This window comes from Pseudopodoces humilis, chromosome 13 (assembly GCF_049639895.1).
Source record: "Pseudopodoces humilis isolate 2021_Gansu_Grassland_sample_001 chromosome 13, ASM4963989v1, whole genome shotgun sequence".
NCBI lineage: Eukaryota > Metazoa > Chordata > Aves > Passeriformes > Paridae > Pseudopodoces > Pseudopodoces humilis.
In genome coordinates this window covers 17,125,558-17,143,357 of record NC_142212.1, presented here as the reverse complement: position 1 = coordinate 17,143,357, position 17,800 = coordinate 17,125,558, and the positions used below count along the sequence as shown (strand labels likewise).

Below are 17,800 nucleotides of genomic sequence, written 5' to 3'. Positions count from 1 at the left end.
TCCAGGGGATGGTGGCCCCTGGCTCGGGGCGGTGGTGTCTGGCCGAGGGAGATGGGATCAGGCTTGGGGATGGCCTCTCCTCACCTGACAGGCTGGCTGGCTCCGGGAGCGAGTTCCCTTCACCCGGGATGGATTCGGTGAGGGCCAGCGCTGTCACACAGGAGAGGCAAACACCCGATCCATCAGTCAGAGATGCAGGACTGAGCGATCGCGGTGCAGATCCCGTGTTGGAAGCGAGCTGTTCCCAACTTGCCTGCGAACTGCACCCGTGTGTTCCCTGTAAGAGCTGTTAAAAAGCGGGGGCGGAACGGATCGTGATTAATTTTGTAGATTTGGCTTACGCCGAGTTATTCTTTTCCAAGGTTACGGTGGACTTGAAAGGTAATATTATTTTGAAAGAGCGAATGTGCTGTGCATAGCTTTGTTCTCGTGCTGCTATTTATTTTTATTTTATTTTATTTCTGTTTGGAATAAATAATAAGCACCAGCCAGAGATTCTGAACAGCCTGCTAATGACTGAAAAGGAAAATACAGTGTGATTTGCTCCCTCCATCCACTGAGAAGCAGCAAGGTAGTGAACATTGATATCCCTGTGTTTTGGCCTGTACCAAATCCACTTCCCCCTCTTCAAAGAGAGGTGGAAGAGGTGCACTTAGTCTCTCACAGTTTCACTGTTCACCTGCATTTCACTTTCTGAGGAGGTGGTAATGAGTCCTGGTATAGAAAAATCTCCTGTGCCATGCCTCCTGAGATTTAATATATGCTGCACAATAAAAAGTGGCTACCTTGACAGTGGTCAGAAAAAATATTTCTCTCTCAGATTATCTGAAGTATTTAGTTTAATATTTTTTTTTTTCTGGGTTGCTAGATAGCTCTTTAAAAATAAAACAGGTACAACAAAACAGAAGAGACAGCTACTGACCGTCCTCAAAACAGTTCTACACATGGTTGTGTTAGTGCAAGTAACCCAGCTGAGAGTGCTGGGTGAGGAAAGTAACCTGTGTGCAGGACTGGCCCATGAGTCTGCTTGGTGCCAGATGTTTTCTCCACAATCAGTGTACATCCTGTGTTTTCAGAACCAGCAAAATACAAAAAGGAAAAAACCCACAACATTTTTGTTCTTCTCTTACAAATAATGCAGTTGATAAAATCACGGACTGCGTCTTTTCCTGCATAGGACGAGAAAATAATGATTATGAGAGTAGTAGGACATATTTCATATTTCAGCCTGTGTGCAGTTGGATGTGACTCAGAGAGTTTTGAGGGAAAAGAACAGCTGTATTAGGTGGTTATGGTTCACTTTATTTAGAAGAAATTACTGCACAGAAGTGCTTATTTTGGTGATAAGGTTTTGGTATTTTAAAACTTTCAGGAAGCTTTTTAGTAAATACTTTAATCAGACACATTAAATACATTTTATCTGGTCTTATAAAAGAAAAATAAATAAAAATCTAATTTCAAAACCAATTTTTTCTTGTGCTATCAGGTGTGTGTGTCTGTTTTATTTTTTTTTTTTTAAAGCATGCTTTCTAGGTAGTGAAGGGGAGACTCCTTTGCTGCTTTAGGTTTGCTGTAATAAATTGGAGGCTTCTGAGGGCTGGGACACTGACAAAAAAAAATGTACATGCGTAATTCTAAGCAGAGGAGCAGCTCAACTGGTGTTCTACTTTCCTGTGTAAAATTACTCAGAGCCAGTTTGTGTGGGATCAAGGTCCTGGTTAATCTATTTTTGGCTATACCCAAGGCTGTTCTCATTTAGATATTAGTAAAAATGTTAGAGTTTTAAGTAGACTTTCATTCTGCAATGGTCTCTGTTTCTGAGTATTCTCTGTATTATTGGTTAATTTTGACTTTCCAATGATCCCTTGGCAGTAGGGCTCCATCCTGCAGCCTCCCTAGAAAGACCTCACTGCCCCAGAGGTGGAGATCACTAAATCAAATGAATGTTGTGGGATTAGAAGAGCTACAAGGTCCAGCCCAAGAGCAGGTGTAATGGCAAAGCTTCTGATCTTTGCCTGGTCCCTTGGTACTGGGTGAATAGGTATGACCTGATCTAGGACAAGGGTGGGGCTTTCTGTTGGAAGAGGATATGGTGCTAGCTCAGGGCATGAACTTGTTGAGATTGTTGCTGTCTTTCCAAAATCCTGCCCAAAACACTGTTTTTAAAAGTATCTTTATATCCCAAGGATTTCAAACTCTGTTGCAATTACCTATCTGGCAGTGGGTAAACTGAGGCACGTGGCGATCAAACCTGACATTTTCAGGACTATCTGGTAAAATCTGTTCAAGGCACAGAGTTTTGCGTGGACTCTTCCTCTTGTATGGAATCAGTTGAGCCTTGGAGGTGGCATTGAGGGTGTTTTGGGACCTTCTCTCTGCTTGTCAGGGAGCAGGACCACTGCTGCTTGCTTGCAAAGTGGATTCCTGTTTGTGGCTTGGTTTTCTATTTTAATCATCTCCTTGGGGGGAAAATATGAGTGTGGTGAAATGTCTTGCTTTGGTAGGATGGGATTTTTTCTTTGTTTGCTCCACACACACACACACAGTGTTGATGGTACTTCGTGTTTATCTTAAAGACAGCATGATGGAAGGAATGTGTGTTGCCTACATCAATTCTCTCACCCGTATAAACAGTTTCAGGAGGAAAATCTGTATTTGTGTTTCTATGTTTTAAGATACTCAACTTTTAGACTATTAATGAGAAATTTTCACAGGTGGGAACAGCTGTTTCTGCTGCTCATTTTAACTTTAATGGTACATTACCCATATTTTTGAAAGCCAGGTAACATATAACAGGAATTTGATAACCAAAAATTAAAGCAGTCTGGATTTCAATCAGGGAGTCATTTGTGAGGAGAGCCGAGTCCTTCTCAGCCCTCTGTAGACCCTGCTGGTCTCCCACCAGCTGATTGTTGGGCCAGATTTCCTTGGAGTGTGTTTGGTTCATGCAAGATAAATGTGTTTAGAAAATGATACCTGCCTTTTTCAGCACTGCCCAAAGAGATGCTGAATGCACATTTTATGCAAACATGTAATTTTCAGCAGCTTCCTTAAAAAGTACATTTTAAGATGGTTCATTTGCTATCATGAAGACTCAGGGTAGAAATGAAGTCTGCTTGCCAAAATACTGCCAAAATAAGGATCTGACTGCCAAATACCCAGAAAATTTATAAAACAGATAAATACGAAAAGAGGTTTTAAGTGTCAAACCCAAGATAACCCCTGCAGCAAAGCAGGATAAAAGCCTTTATTGTTGCTAATCTAAGAGCACATCACATGTCGGAGGTCATGTATTTTACATAAAAGATGTATTGTTTTACATTCTCTCAGGAAGGTGAGCCCTGACCTACTATGATGGAGTAGTGTTATGTCCTTTAGAGTGCAAAATCAGGAATGTCTTATATGTGTACGTCAGCAAGGCACACAGGGCTTCCTATACAAAAAACATAAAAATTTTGGCCCCTTATGTTCTGGTACTACATTACAAGAACTGTGAAGAGCTTCTCACTCAAAACATAAAAAATAAAAATGAAATAAAGTGCCAGTAAGCAACAGATAAAACCAATATTCATTCCATATGAAGGTAACCTTTTTTCTCCCAACTAAAAATAATCAGGTTTCAATGGTAAAGAAGTAATGCCTCATTCTCATTATGAAAATATTTTTCCTTCCAAAATAAATGGTGAATGAGTTCACATTCTTTTGAAAGAACTTAGTGAAGATTCTGATTTTTTTCCCAGAGGTTGGTATTTTACTGCTTCAGTAAAAAGCTTCACCTAGTGATGTAAATAGCACAACTTACCATTTGGTGAGTTTCACAAACACCCCCAAAACTCCACATCACTGTGTGAATTTTATGAAATGGAGTTTCACGTAGCTCTGTCTTACACATCCACATGTCACTGACTTTCCGTTTTGTATGAAGTCATCTGTGTCACCAAATTATCACATATTTCTTTCTGTCTATATTACATATTACTCTGTACCCCTGCGGCAGAAGATCAACATTTCAGTGAAATTATGTTATAATTTTACTCTGTTAAGGTATTTGGTCAATTGATGTGGAATTAATTCTGAATGCTGTTAGTGGTTTGAGTTAGTAACTTGATCTAAATTAATAAACAAATGTTTTTCTTTTCTCTTGTACCATATGTTGATCCCAATTACATGAACAGAAAGTGGCAGATTGTCATGTTTCTTAAAAGATTACATACTCTTTTGCATAAGAGAGAGTACACAAGATGCAGTAATATACAGGGTAAAAAAAACCTACACGTGCTGTTTTCTCCCTCCTACTTTTTATAAAGATACACTTTAATTATTCCTCCTTTTAATACCCACTGCTCTCACCACCTTGACGTGCTTGGCGTGCTCTTGGTAATGCTTAATGAGAAGTTATCCCAAGACAGTAAACAACTTTCTGAATTAGGAAGATGTAGCTAGTTCTAAAATCTCATCTAGGACTGTATCTCTATGGAAAAGGATGAGAAAAAAGAAAGGATCTAGAAGATAAAATAGCAGTGGTTACCAATGGTCTTAAAATGCCTTAAGTAAGGAGAACCCATGCAGACAATAGTCAGATTTCTGAAACAAAGAACTGAACTCATTTATTATTCAAACTGAAAATAGATTGATAGACATCAAGATTAAGAAAGTTTATGTTACAGAACAAAGATGTCTCATCTCCATGGGGTTTTTTGCTTCTCTTTTTCTCCTCCCAAAGACCAAGTTGTTTGTGCTGAACTGAAGAACCTCACACTAGCTGGTACTGATAAGCAGCAGTCCTGTGACTTGATTGTTTTTATTAACTCTCTCTGAAAGTCATTCACCATTAAACACGGTTAGATTCATTTGTTGCTTTATTTATGTTTGTACTCGCAAATGTGGTGCCAATGAAAATGCTTAGAGTGTTGCTGCTGACACTGACCCAGAGTCATGTGTGTTGCCTCCTTTCTCTGCAGGGTAAGAAGAGTGACCTTTTTGGGCTGCTGTAACTGAAGATTGCTTTACAGGAGCAACTGAAGCAGGTAAATACAAATATACTGTTTTTCACACAATTGTTGAACTATGTCTGAACAACGTACCTTAGCTGAACAAGTAAAGGCTTTTCTGGCAACATGGATAAAGTTTGCAGCATTGGGCTTGGAACTTTTGGAGTAAATGCTGTGCCTTGAAACCAATAGTTTAGGTGTCCAGTTGCATTTGAGGAGCAAGGCCAAAAAGATGCACTTTTTGGCTTTCAGCCATGTTCTGAGAAGGCTGTTTGGTACTGGGCAGAGCCTGTGTGGGAATGGGAAGACCCTGCTCTGGCTGGTCTTGTGTCAGGTCCATGGCTGCTGGGCTGGGAGATGCTGTGGCAAGCCTGTGGCAAGGTCCCCTTACTGAGGCAAATCCCTGGGGAGTGCTCCAGTCGGCTTCAGTGCTACTTCATCCCAGGCTGAGACACTCCTGGATTTCCAGCAGCATGTCGAGCAGAGCAGGAGAGCAAAATTTAGCTCTTAATTTGATTGCTTATTATCACTGCAAAAGTTAAAACACATGCTTTTTAGTCTTTTGGAGCACAGCAAAAAGGAAAAAATATCACTCTCTGCAAAATGATTTTTATTTAAAGCAGCGTGAAAGTCCTTTGCTTCTAAATTAACTCCTTGCCTCTCTTCTGGTCCAAAGTTTCAAGTTGGGAAGGAATATTAACATCACAAAAGTGGTGATTCACAAAATTAACTTGCAGAAGAGAAGAGTAACGCAGATCAATGTTTGGTACTGAAGGGTGTCATCTGACTGAGGTTCATATGGCTGCTTTATAATCACCTTCTTTCAGAAATTAATAGTCGGTTAAGCACCATAGCAACAAGCAACACTGATGTAAGTGCTGAGCAGTGGCTGCTGTTCGCTGTGATGTCAGTGCTCGTTAGTGCTGTTCTCTTGACCTTGTTTGAATATAAAATGGTGATTTCATTTTAAACTTAGAATTTTACAGAATGACTAAATGCATTGGAGTGAATTAGAGCTATTTTTATTTTTAATTTTATTAAAATGTACTTGAAGGGAGAAAAAATGTCCCTGTTCTCTTCTGTTTTAAATTAAAATAGATCTGAGGACGATCTGGGATTTTTTTTTTTTCAGTTCTTTGTTGCCAAAAATATCTATTTAGTTAGGATGAAATTCATGAAGTTCAAGTGAATATTGCAATCCTTGGCCATGCCAATGGTGTATGTCAGCTATATGATATATCCCTCTCTTCAAGATTTGTATCTTACTGGTTTGGGTTTTTTTTTATGGTGGAGCCCATAAAGTATTAGATGAATTTCAGCTACTGGAGAAGAAGCAGATCCTGCAGTTTAAGGAGACAGTGCTTCCCTGCTCTGCAGTGTTGTTCCTCCTTTGAGTTTTTGTGAAGAAGGCAAGAATTTGAAGTCGCAGGTGCATCAGAGGGCCTCATAATTAATAGGCCTCTTGTCCCAAGTCCATGTGTGGTTGTGTCCTATGTGACCCAGGAAAATCCAGAATTTTGGTAGTGTTAAATGCAGGACACTAGCTTTAGACTCTCTGAAGCTTGTAGGCTGTGTCTCCAAAAGCAGATCTATTTTGTACTGCTGCCATCAGTGCACCACTCAGGGACACATCCCCTCTGTCACTCATCCTTCAGCAGAAAGCAGTTTGGGTGATTCACTGGAAAAGACCATTAGATTTTTCAGTCTGATCTCCTGTGTATCATAAGTTATTGATTCTCAGCCCTGAGCAGAGCTGGTGAGCAGAGTTCAGCCGAACTGTGTTTCCTAGAAGCTGATCCGGGCTCAGGGGGAAGACAGGGAGGACTGGAGAAGCAGGGGGCAGCTGTGGTGTGTGCAGGTGGATCTATGTTCAAGGATTTGTTATCAAACTGCTCAACAAAATTTAAAACCTAATGGAAAACAAGCTGTTCAACGTGTCCTTTAATGTCAAGATTGTTTCTCAAAGAAGTTTTGGCTCTGTCCTGCTTCTACTGCAGTGAGGGGTGCAGTTTTCAACAAAAACCTATTTATTGCAGGATTGGTCTGTAGTCTTGCAACATTTTTCATAAAATAAAGCCATAATGAATGATATGTGGTCCAAGAAACTGGATGTCAAATTTAAACTGGGTGAGAATTGAAACCGCTGAGATAATAAACCATGAGAATAGGAGATAGTAATGGAAATAGTGATAGAGTCCTAATTAGAGCAGTGCCACTGAAACAGGGAAGGTTAAGGGTTTGGTTGATTGAGTTTGAGCTCAATTGCTTGATAGCTTAATTTCAGGTGAAATCCCATCTCCTGAGTTAGCGGTTAAGCCGCTCAGAGCAGTTTCAGAGCAGGACTCTGCTCCTTGAGGAGCAGCCGCGTGGCCCCGGGCGTCCCAGCCCTGCGCGCGAGCCTGGCCTCGGGCATGTGGGGTGGGAGGCAGCTCAGAGCTGGCAAAATAGATTTTTATTCTGCATGTTTTGTTTGCTTTGTTTTTTTTCTTTCTTTTTGTTTTTCTGTGAGCTCCAAGGAGCTCTGAACAGAAGCACAAATAACAGATACAGCAAGGGGCTTTGATGGTTAAACCTTCAGAATTAAGATGTTTACATTCTCCTTTATTTAGCACTGTTAGGCATAATGCCTAATTATATGCCAGTTTTTCCTCAAAGTAAGAATTTGAAATGTTTGATTTGGAGAGAAGGGAGGGGAAATGTATTTTTACAGAATTATGGACAATAATGTTAGTTTTCCAGGAGCAGTCATTTGTTTAAATGTAGTAAAAGCATTTTCAATAATCAAACAGCATTCAGTGAGCATTGTAAATCTGGGATAGCTTGCATGCTGAAAAAGTACAAAACATGCTACTAAAATTGTACATTATTGATAACAAAAGGCATGTGCAGACTTTTAAGATAGCAAAGATAGAATCCTTTAGAAAATCTTTAACGGCCAAAAAATCAACACAAAGGATTTAGCAAAGTTGCACTTAGTTTAGAATTTCAAATCTTAATGCTTGTCAGAGTTAAATGCTGATTAAATATTGATAATAAACCAGAAGCTGCCTGCTGAAACTCAGGGCTGAATGAGATGATCAACAGATAAATCTCTGTGTTTCTGCTTTAACTTTCTTATATAGGTGTATTTTTCTCTTCTCTTCCCTTCAAGCCAGGAGAAAGGTCAGAAAGACTTTTTCTCCTAAGCTCAATACAAAAAATGGATTGTGTAGTTGACTATGTGAAAAACAAAGTGGACAAAAAAAATTACTTTTTTCCAACTTCGTTTCATCAGGAAGAGAAATAGTTCTCAAACGAGGCTGTCAAGTTGCTGTACCAAGTCTTTGCTGGCCATTGGAGGCAAAAGTCAAAACCCTGAAATAAACTCTTTCAGACACATTTCTGCCTATGAAAGGCTCAGCAGTGTGTGCAGTTTTTCCCCAGGACTCTTCCTTGCTGGTGACTTCCAGAAGACGTGCTGGTGATGTCCTTAGTCCTGTTTTTTGTACTGGCCTGGGTGGTAGGAGTGTTTGCACATCAGGCAGTGGGAAGTTGCAAGGATGATGCTTTCCTTAGTGAATTTGGCACCTTGGCTCTTCCTGCTTTTGACCTAAAGGTCTTAAAGCAAAGTAGGGAGCAGAAACAGCTCCTGTCCCTAGAAAATGTGGTGTTCAGCTACTTCTGAATATATCCTGAATATGGACTGGGGTGCAGTCACAAGGAAGGCTGTGACAGAGCAGACAGCCTGGTTTTTGGACATTTTCGCCAGCATTTTCTCTGCAGTGTGCCCAAATTTTACAGAGCTGTACTGGAAGCATTTTGCATGAGCACTTGTATCACCCTCACCAGGAAACAGGGACTGGGGAGACTGATCCCACTGATCCCTGCTTCTCCCTTGCTGCTGGGGTGGTAGTCCTGTAGCTGGAGTGATCAGTGTCCCTCAGGCTTCATCTAAGACTGGATTTATTTACTTTTGGATTATTGGGAGAAGTTGTAATGTCTCAGTTGTTAAGAACTTTGAGTTACTGGAAGATCCTAAGGTCACACCTTTTCTTAAGGCTCAAAGGTACAGTGTGGTGCAAAGTGTTTCTGTATTCATTAGTAATAGAAATTACAACATTAGCTGCGTGTTTTGGGGTAAACCCTAAAAAGTCTGTGTGGGGGTCATTGGAAACACAAAGTGTTTGAAGACCATACCTATTTTATTGAAGGTTCAGTCCAGACATGTGTGAAGCTATGACTTTTCTGAAGCAATTGGGTCAAAAAGATGTAGAAAATAGATTAAGACATTTTGGGATAATTTAAGAAGTATCTGAGCAAATCTCATTAGCATGGCCCACTAGCTTGTTGTATTGAAGACTTCAAAGGTCTGTCAGAGGAGTTCTTTCTGTACTATTGTCTACCAGCATTAGCAATCTTGAGAGAACATGTTTCTTTTGTTTTCTTTTGGCCCATTTAGCTTTTCTTCTTTTTCTTCTTCTTAATATTCTTATTCTTATTCTTAATATCTTACAAATCCAAGTGGGTTGATAGAAAAATATGTTTCTTTGCTTTAAGATAGTCAGTAGCAGGCTTTGATCCTCTTATCTGATGCTTTTGGACCAAATCTTTCTGGTCTTCATGGAGGCTGCTAAACAGAGCAAGATTTGGCCAGTATTTTGCATAATCCTACAGTATTTCTCCTGTTAGTACCATCACCCATTCTGAATCCCTGAAGAACATGGAGCACAAGGCTGAGAGGTTCATGCACACCTCCAGATCAGCCTCATCTGCACCCACAGATCGAACAGGTGCATCTATTGAAATGCATGTATTTAAAATGGCCCAACATGTAAAGGTTGTGACTGCAAATTGAGCAGCCAAAAAGGATGCACTGATGTTTGCTAGTACAGGTGCAACAAGGAAGCAGCTCAGAATACACCATGTGATGCAGACTGTGCAATTGCTGGCCTGGTTCTTCAAAACCAAGCTGGATAATATTTTAGAATGTGCTGTGTTTTATCACAGCTTGGCTGAGGAAGGAATTGGGGATGGCAAAGGCAGGAACAGCATTGGTCTGTTACTCTAGAACCATGGCATGACCTCCAATTCAGATAGCCTGAACTCATGCTTGGTCTCAATCACAGAATGTGATGAAAATACCCAGTTTCAAGGTTTGCTTCTGGAGCAGGCAGTGAACTCTGAATTCAGAGCTGTTCCAACACTTCTTATAAGTAATGCTGCCAGGCTGATGGTTACAGTGATGTTTTTCACTTGCTTGTAATAGGCTTGGTGGACTTCCAGACACACCAGTGCTGTCTGCTGGGGTCTCATGGCCATGCCTGTCTCTCAGCACACGGGCAAGAGCTGCTTGCAGGCTTGGAACCAGCCTTTGGAGCACTCACATCGCAGACAGTGCACATTCTCGTGCTATAAAATCTAGAGCTGTGAGAAAATGACTCCAGAAATAGATTCTTATTGCATATTTTATTTGGTCATCTGTAAGGTCACCGCCTGTTGCCTGCCCCCGCACCAGAAGTATATCTTCCATGATCTTTAGGTTATTGTTGTACAGCGATGGCAGCCGTGTTTTACAAGTGTTACAAGACCAGTGATGTCAGTGGGCATTATGGGAGGCCACTCTTTTTATCTGGCAGCTCATCCTAGAGCCAGGGCAATAAAAAAAGAAAAAGAAAAAACTAAAAGTTATTTTTTGGCCCTGACTGCCTGCCCGTATTTCTCACTGCAACATATGAAAGTGTTTTTCCCTGAGATAATGGCAGGAACTTCAGACATCACCTCTGAGATGTTTAATTGTTCACTGTTTCTCCCAGTGCAATCTGTGAATTTTAATTTGTGGCTCTCCCACCTCTGCTGGCTCTATACTTCTCCGAGTGTTTTGCGTAATATTGTTTAATTGCTCAAACGGTAATTTCTGACTCTGAGCTCACTGTTTATTTATTTAGTAGAGTAGCACAAACATTTGGACGTTTGTAACTAAGACTCTGACGTCATTTCCATTGCAAACCATTAATATCCAAGTTTATAATAATGGCTTTTCAAAATAGATTTTTGTTGAAATATGATGATCTTTTGCTTGTTTGTTTTTTTTTTTTAAGGGCAAAATTGTTACCCCCTCCCCCCTTTAAATAAAAAAAGATAAATTTGCATCTTTTGAATAATAGGTCCACTTCCTTCTTCCGTCATGCCCTTTTTGTTAGTTTTGATAGCCCCTGTATTTATCTTTATTAGTTGTAATACAAGTGTTTCATCTAATCCTCTGACTTATTAAGGGTTAGTGGATCCCAGCATTGAAAGGAAATGTCTGTGGAAGGGCACAGCATTTCCTGCTCCTGGGGCACTTCCACCAATGGATCAGGGCCACAGAGTTGTGACATTAGTAATTGTCTGTAAAGATTTTAGAAATAGAAAGTGCTGTACTTAAAAGCCAACGACAGCATAAATCAGTAATATGGGCAATGAGAACATTTCCTTTTTTGGGGGGGTGGGGGACGTTTTAACCCCTTTTTTGTGGTTTGTGTTTGTTTTATTGCTGTCATCCTTCTCTATTTAAATTTTATTCCAGTAATTGGGAAAGGGAATTTTATTGAGAAAATTTTGCTTCTAAAGATTTAGTGAATGCAAATTGAACATTATTAAAATCGTTGTTATTGAAAAGGAACAGAAGAATTATCTCTGAAAAAGTGCAAATTCATTTGCATCTTTGTTCCTCTTTATGATCCAATATCCAGGAAGAAAAATGTGATTTTATTGTTTGTTTCCTTTTTTTTTTAAAGAAGGGAAAGATGATTGCTTTTGGTGCTACTTGCTTAGAGAGCCCAAAGCTTTGAGCTCAGTTTTGGAGAACGTTAAAATAAGCCCACAGGAGGTCTTGTAAAAGTTGTAAGAAATAGTAAGCATGTCTGCTGAGTCAATTATGTGAGACAAATTGCCAGGGAAGGCTGCAAGGTTCCAAACTTGCTATTTACTCTCTGCTATCTTTAAACCAATTAATTTCTGCCTTTGATTTCACAGCAGATAAATACATGTTTCGGGAGAAAAAAAAATACTAATTAAAGAAAGTATTAGTTAAAATTTAAAGAATTACCTGGATTTTTGTTCATGTAATTAAAAGGAGAGTCTGGCCTGTTCTTCTTTGGCATGGTGAATATCTCAGAGAATACAGTTTAAAAATGAAGACTGGCTTTTTAAGTTTCTCCTCAATGAGACTCAAGTGCACAAGGCATTTTTTTTTTAAAGACAATTTAAATTTTACTAACAAAGTTATTATTTTTTTAAAAATTACACATCTTGAATCTCTGAGACCATTTGCGATTCTTTCCAGTTTCTTAACCCTGCAATAAGTTTCAGAAAATTGCGAGAAGAAAAGTGCAAATCCAATATGTGCATGGTATAAATCCCATGTGTATAGTGTGTGAATGCTAAATCTCCCCAAAATTATGTCCTGTGTTGATGATCTGCAGGTCAGGTGGAGCGGTGTTGCTCCATAAGCTGCCATGGTTAACTCGCCTTGAAACACATCCCAATCAGCCTCTGGATTTTCTAGATACTCCATAAGGTGAAAAAGTCCAGTAAAGTCCTTTTCCTCCATTCCCAGCTCAGAGAGAAGCTGGGGAAATAGTTTGGTTTATTAGGCGTGGCTGTGTTTGAAGCTGGTGCTGAAGGCCTGCAGTGATTCCTGGGTGGACAGGGCTGTGCTGTGGTGCTGTGCTACATCCCCTGCATCCCAGTGTCACTTGTACTCCATCCCTTGAGGAACCTGTCTTTGAAGCTGCCCTGCCAGAAGCTGCCTCTTAGCAGGAGAGCAGGGTTGTACAGGTGTGTGATGAGGTACCAGGTATCTGCAGCTGGTCCTGCAGGATCTCCAGGTGGCTGGGGCTGTAGCTGTCCCAAGTCTCCTGCTCCCCTGCTGCTGCCATGCCTGGGGCAGCACACAGCTGGCCAGCTGTGAAGTCCCCCAAGAACGTGTGGGACCGTGCCCATCTGCAGAGAGGATGGCTCCCAGAAGAAGGAGGATGGAGTTTGGGGTGTTCCCTGGGAAGCACAGCAGCAGGTGGGCTGCTGGTGCTGTGGGAACCTGTGATGTGTAAGAGAATACATCAGTGGGACAGCAAATTCTTTCCCCAGGAGGAGGGAAGGGAAAATGTCCCAACAAGCTTGGTGGACATTTGAGGAGACCTCTTTAAAAACAGCTGTAAAGAGACTTGTCCTCTGACATTGACATCCTGTCTGGTCACCGCCCATGAAGAGTGATCTGTGGCATCATCTGGGCAAGACCTTAGAGTATCTCTGCAGGAGAACTAGAGTTTATCTCAGTTTTATATTGGGTTTCCCTCAGCGTGTAACTGGATGCATTAACAGTGACATGATCCCAGTGTGACCTGGACTTTAATGGGTTTGAACTTGGAACTGTTCAAACATTAAGAAAAAGCCCTCTCTCCCTGCATGTATTCAGCAGCTGCTTTTTATATGCAGAACCCAGAGCTGCAAAGGTTCACCGGTGGTGCATTTTCAACTTTCAGATGAAAAAGACTAAATAACTGCCAAAAAAACTGGGCTATTTTTCTCCTGATGCAGATGTGTGACTGCCAGGACATGCATACATCAAAAGGACAATGTGCCTCTGAGCAGTTAAAAACCTACTGCTTTGTTTTGTTTTGCTTGGGGCAAACAAAATGTCAAGCCCCTCAGTCTTGGGAGAGGGTTTTCACTGTTAATGTGTCCTTTGCATGGAGATTTGGGGTTTGTTTCCTACCCCTGCAGCTGACTCACTCCATGGCATGGTGGCTGTTTGTTCTGCACAAAGCTTTCTTGGGATTTTTTTTGACTTTGCATGCTGCCAGCTGTGCATGATGTACCATCCAGAATATGCTCTTTATCCTATGTCAGACCTTAACTGTGGCAACAAGGCGGTGATTTGATTTTCCTGTCTGCAACGAGAGCCAGATTTGCCCCTTGCCCTCCAGAGGGACATTGCAGGTTAGGTTATCTGGCAGCTGTGTGCTCAGACAGCTCAGAAAGGTACAAATTGTTCCTTTTTAAAAAGAAAACAACAAACCCAAAGCAAAAGAAAAAAAATCCCCAAAATCCCAACAACAAACCAAACAAACCCTGCAAGGCCTATTTTTTTGCAGTTTTGGAAAGATGTCCCATTCCTCTCCTGCTCAGCCACACACCTAAAGCGGTTTCTTTACCAAGTTTCCGCTTGAAAGGAATTCCATTTACAAAGTTATCAGCTACCTGCAAACAGATGGGCATAAGGGAAGGCCTCATCCCAGCCTGGGCTCGTGTTTCACATGGAGCTGTGCAGTAATGATGGAGAAGTTAGTCACCTGCCAGCAGAGTCATTCCCATGGAATGATGATAGAGTGACCCGGAGTAAAGATGTCTCTTTGGAGAGCTGTTGACAGATTTACTGACCACCAGGTCAGACTACATTGCCCTTTCTTTTTGGTATTATGAATTACTATGCATTGAGTTTACTTATTAAATTGTTAGCAAGTTGTGTTGTAGCATGTCCCTGTGGTGTCACCAAAGTCACCCTCCCTCACCCCTTCTCCCTCCTCCCCTGCTCTGTTCCAGGAAATCCATCTCCTGATCTTCCACAGTGTCAAAACAATGTTGTGTTTCCTACATAACACTTCTCTTTAACCAGGGATGTAAATCCTTGGTTTACAGACCCTTGGTTCAGTTTTTTCCTTAAAACATTAATGAGCTTTTTAGATTTTTTTGGGGAAAAAAAATTGCCATTGATGATGACATGGTATAAAAATGTAGCAGCTAAAGCGTATGTTCTGTTGGTTTGCCTTGTCTTATAGGAACATCATTTTTGCACATCACTATTAACAATGCAAACACCCTGAAATGCTAATAGCACTAGTAAGCTTTTAATTCCATGGAATTTATTGCTTGCTGTATTTCCATGAATTTATAACGCTTTGATTCTTAAGAGCCCCATTTAATCAGTTTTGCCTGGCACAGAACATAATAAACAACTTGCTGGTGCTAAAGTGCCACATGGGGGAGGCTGCTAACAAGAAAGTTAAATGCTTCTGCCACTAGCAGTTTCTTCGCTGTATTTTTCATGAGCTGTTACTACCAGTAATGTACTTTGCTGGCTTTAGAGCAGTGGTTAAACACAGTGACAAACCAAACAGTGCTCCAGTGCTGTAAACACCCAAAGCAATGCCATTTTTGTTCAGAGCTATGGTTTAAACCAGACTTGAGACTCAATGACATTTTATGGTGATCAGGGATTTTTTTTTTTTTTCCTAAAGGTCTCACTTTTCTTGATAATATGGGGCTTTTAGGAATAACCAGTAAGTGATATTGATCAAGAAAAACAATGTGGGGGGAGAGGGAAAGAAAAAAGAATTGAAATACCTTAAAAAACATTTCTGGTTTGTTTATGCTGTTTGACCATCGAAGTACAAAAAGACTGTCTTAGTAGAAAAATACCAGATTATCAAGTGCTTTAAAGCAGAAAATGTCATTTGAGTCTCAAAACTGCACCAACTTTGTATAATTACCCTTTTAATTATCCCCAGTGGCCCATGAAATTTGTAAAATAGAGCATTGAGAGTTTGATTTACTTACATGTTGCACTTTAGTGTTATGCTCTTAATGAATATTGTTTAGTACTAATGTCAAGCAGAGATTGCTGAGTGCTATAGAGAGGTGCATGCTGCAGAGCTGGGTATTCAGCAGGGAATTGTTGAAACTCCACCTTAAATGGAGAGTATCTATGTATCTAAAACAATATGCTATAATTTTTATTGCCTGGATGGAAACTATATTGATTTTATCTTCTGCATGCGAAGTAGTTTACTATATTTTCTTTATTTAACCTAGCCAGAGAATGAACCATTTTTAGGGTAATTATTTGCTTTTGTGTCAGCATCTTCCTTGTTATGGAGAATAGTTACATCCTTCCTCTGAAGGACCAGAACCTGGAAGCGAGCTCTTTAATTTGCCCTTAGGACCTAACTGGTTTAGCCTCTGGTAATGGAAATAACAGCAATCAATATTTGATGTGGGGTTTCTGTGGGGTATCCAAATATCATTTATTGCCAAGAAATTGCTGGAATAAGCTTGTGGGAAATGTAATCCACAGTGTGGCCTGAAAACCCAGCTGAATTAAACAGGCATCTTCAAAGGTGAATGGAAACATCAGTGAACAGTAAAAGTAGAAAGAAAGAAAGAAAGCAGAATCTGAAGGGTTAGATAATAAGATGTAATAGCTGGTGACCTCTGAATTATTGGTACAAATCTGAGTGAGGTGGAGACTCAGCGGAAAGTATTTGCACTTGAAAATGGTCATAAAATGCTTTCAAGTGATGGCCTGATCCTCAGGATCTGCTGACAAGTTGGGGTGATTGGACATGCGTGTGAAGGGTCTTGGAAGGATGGGCTGTCTTCCTCTTCCTCACTTTCTTCTTTCCCCTTTTAAATTTAGCAAGTTTTAACAGCACTGTCAAGTGCTGCTATGGGAGGCTGGACCACTGGTACAGCTACCTTGGCATCTCTAAGAAAGTACATGACCAGATACCTCCAGAGAAAGTGGAAGATCTGAGGTTTTACTTTTCCTTCACAAATTTTGTTTGTGTTTTCCTGCATTTATTTCTGTGACTGTGACAGTGTTGGTACTCATCTATCTGTGAGCTGGTTTCATTATTCTGCTGAACTCACAAGATTGCAGCACAGCTTCACATTTCACAGATCAGTTTTTACTGAGGAAAAGCTCAGCTCTTAGTTTGTTTTTCCAATTCGTGAATATTCCTGTGCATTTGTCATTTATGTTGTTGATACATAAAGACTAGTTTGAGGAGAGAAGCAGCAGAAAACAAACAGTTTTGCAACTTTCACATAGTTCAGAGAAAATCTGAGGTTATATCCAGCCTTTAACTGAACAACAGAAGTCTGTTTAGACCTCAAGGACCAATATTTTAGAATATTTTTTCTTAAAGTAAAAGAGTGAAGTGTTTGGTGTACAGCTGAAATTTGGGAAAGCGAGTTCATGTTAATTGTTTATGGATGCAAATTCCAGTGAACTGATTTCTGGGGTTCTGAAATTTGAATTTATTTATATTTGCAAATATCTTGTTTAAAAGCAACTGAAGGAAAGAACCTATGAAGGGGCTAATTAAGCATTTCTGTACAACACTGAGCACAATGGGGCTCCTTTTTTGTTTGTCCTGAGGCCCCACAATAATAAACAAAATAACTGCTAATAATTGGGAGCCTTGGTTTGAAGGCATGCTGACTGCAGGACACAGGCAGTGTCAGTTTTCAGTGAGTGCATCAAGGCTGACCTTGAACTCGTGTGTGCTGATAAGAGCAGTGCAATAACCCGGTCATACCCAGAGCTGGTCGTATGCTCGGCCCTGCTGGCTGGCTTTGATGGTGTTTCTTTTATCCTTGTCTTGTGCCCTTCTTTGGCCAAAGGTTGGATGCTCCAGGTTCTCGTGCTGCAGAGAATCAGCTCGGCAGCAGCTGAGATCACCCAGGTGCTCCTTGTGCCAGGAAAGCCATGTCCAGTTTGGCAAGGGAGCATGAGAAGATAAATTTGCGTAAGAGAAGTGGTTCTTTTGGCTCTGTTTGATTCTGTGTGCTATGTTTGCTGTCTCCTCTACCACTGTGCATGGGTGCATCACTTCTTTCTGCTTGTACAGCTTTTTAAATGTGTGTGGTATCACATCACACTCTGGCCTTAATATACCAGGAGATGGTAGAAGACAGTGTGTTTGTCTGGTTTTTTGCTATTGAAAGGGTTGGAAGTTTGCCTGCAAGCCAAATTGCATGGCAGGAGATTACAAAACGTTTAGTTTCCA

The 17,800-nt window shown here is 40.6% G+C and overlaps 1 protein-coding gene across 10 annotated transcripts in view; it reads left to right on the top strand.

The window, feature by feature from the left end:
• FOXP1 (forkhead box P1) overlaps positions 1-17,800 on the top strand; it is a 379,651-nt gene that overhangs the window by 155,293 nt on the left and 206,558 nt on the right. For all 10 annotated transcript variants that reach the window (XM_014251620.2, XM_014251617.2, XM_088062033.1 and 7 more), the window contains one exon: positions 4,962-5,027. The gene's annotated coding sequence lies outside the window, so the exon portion shown is untranslated. The remainder of the gene's footprint in view (positions 1-4,961; positions 5,028-17,800) is intronic.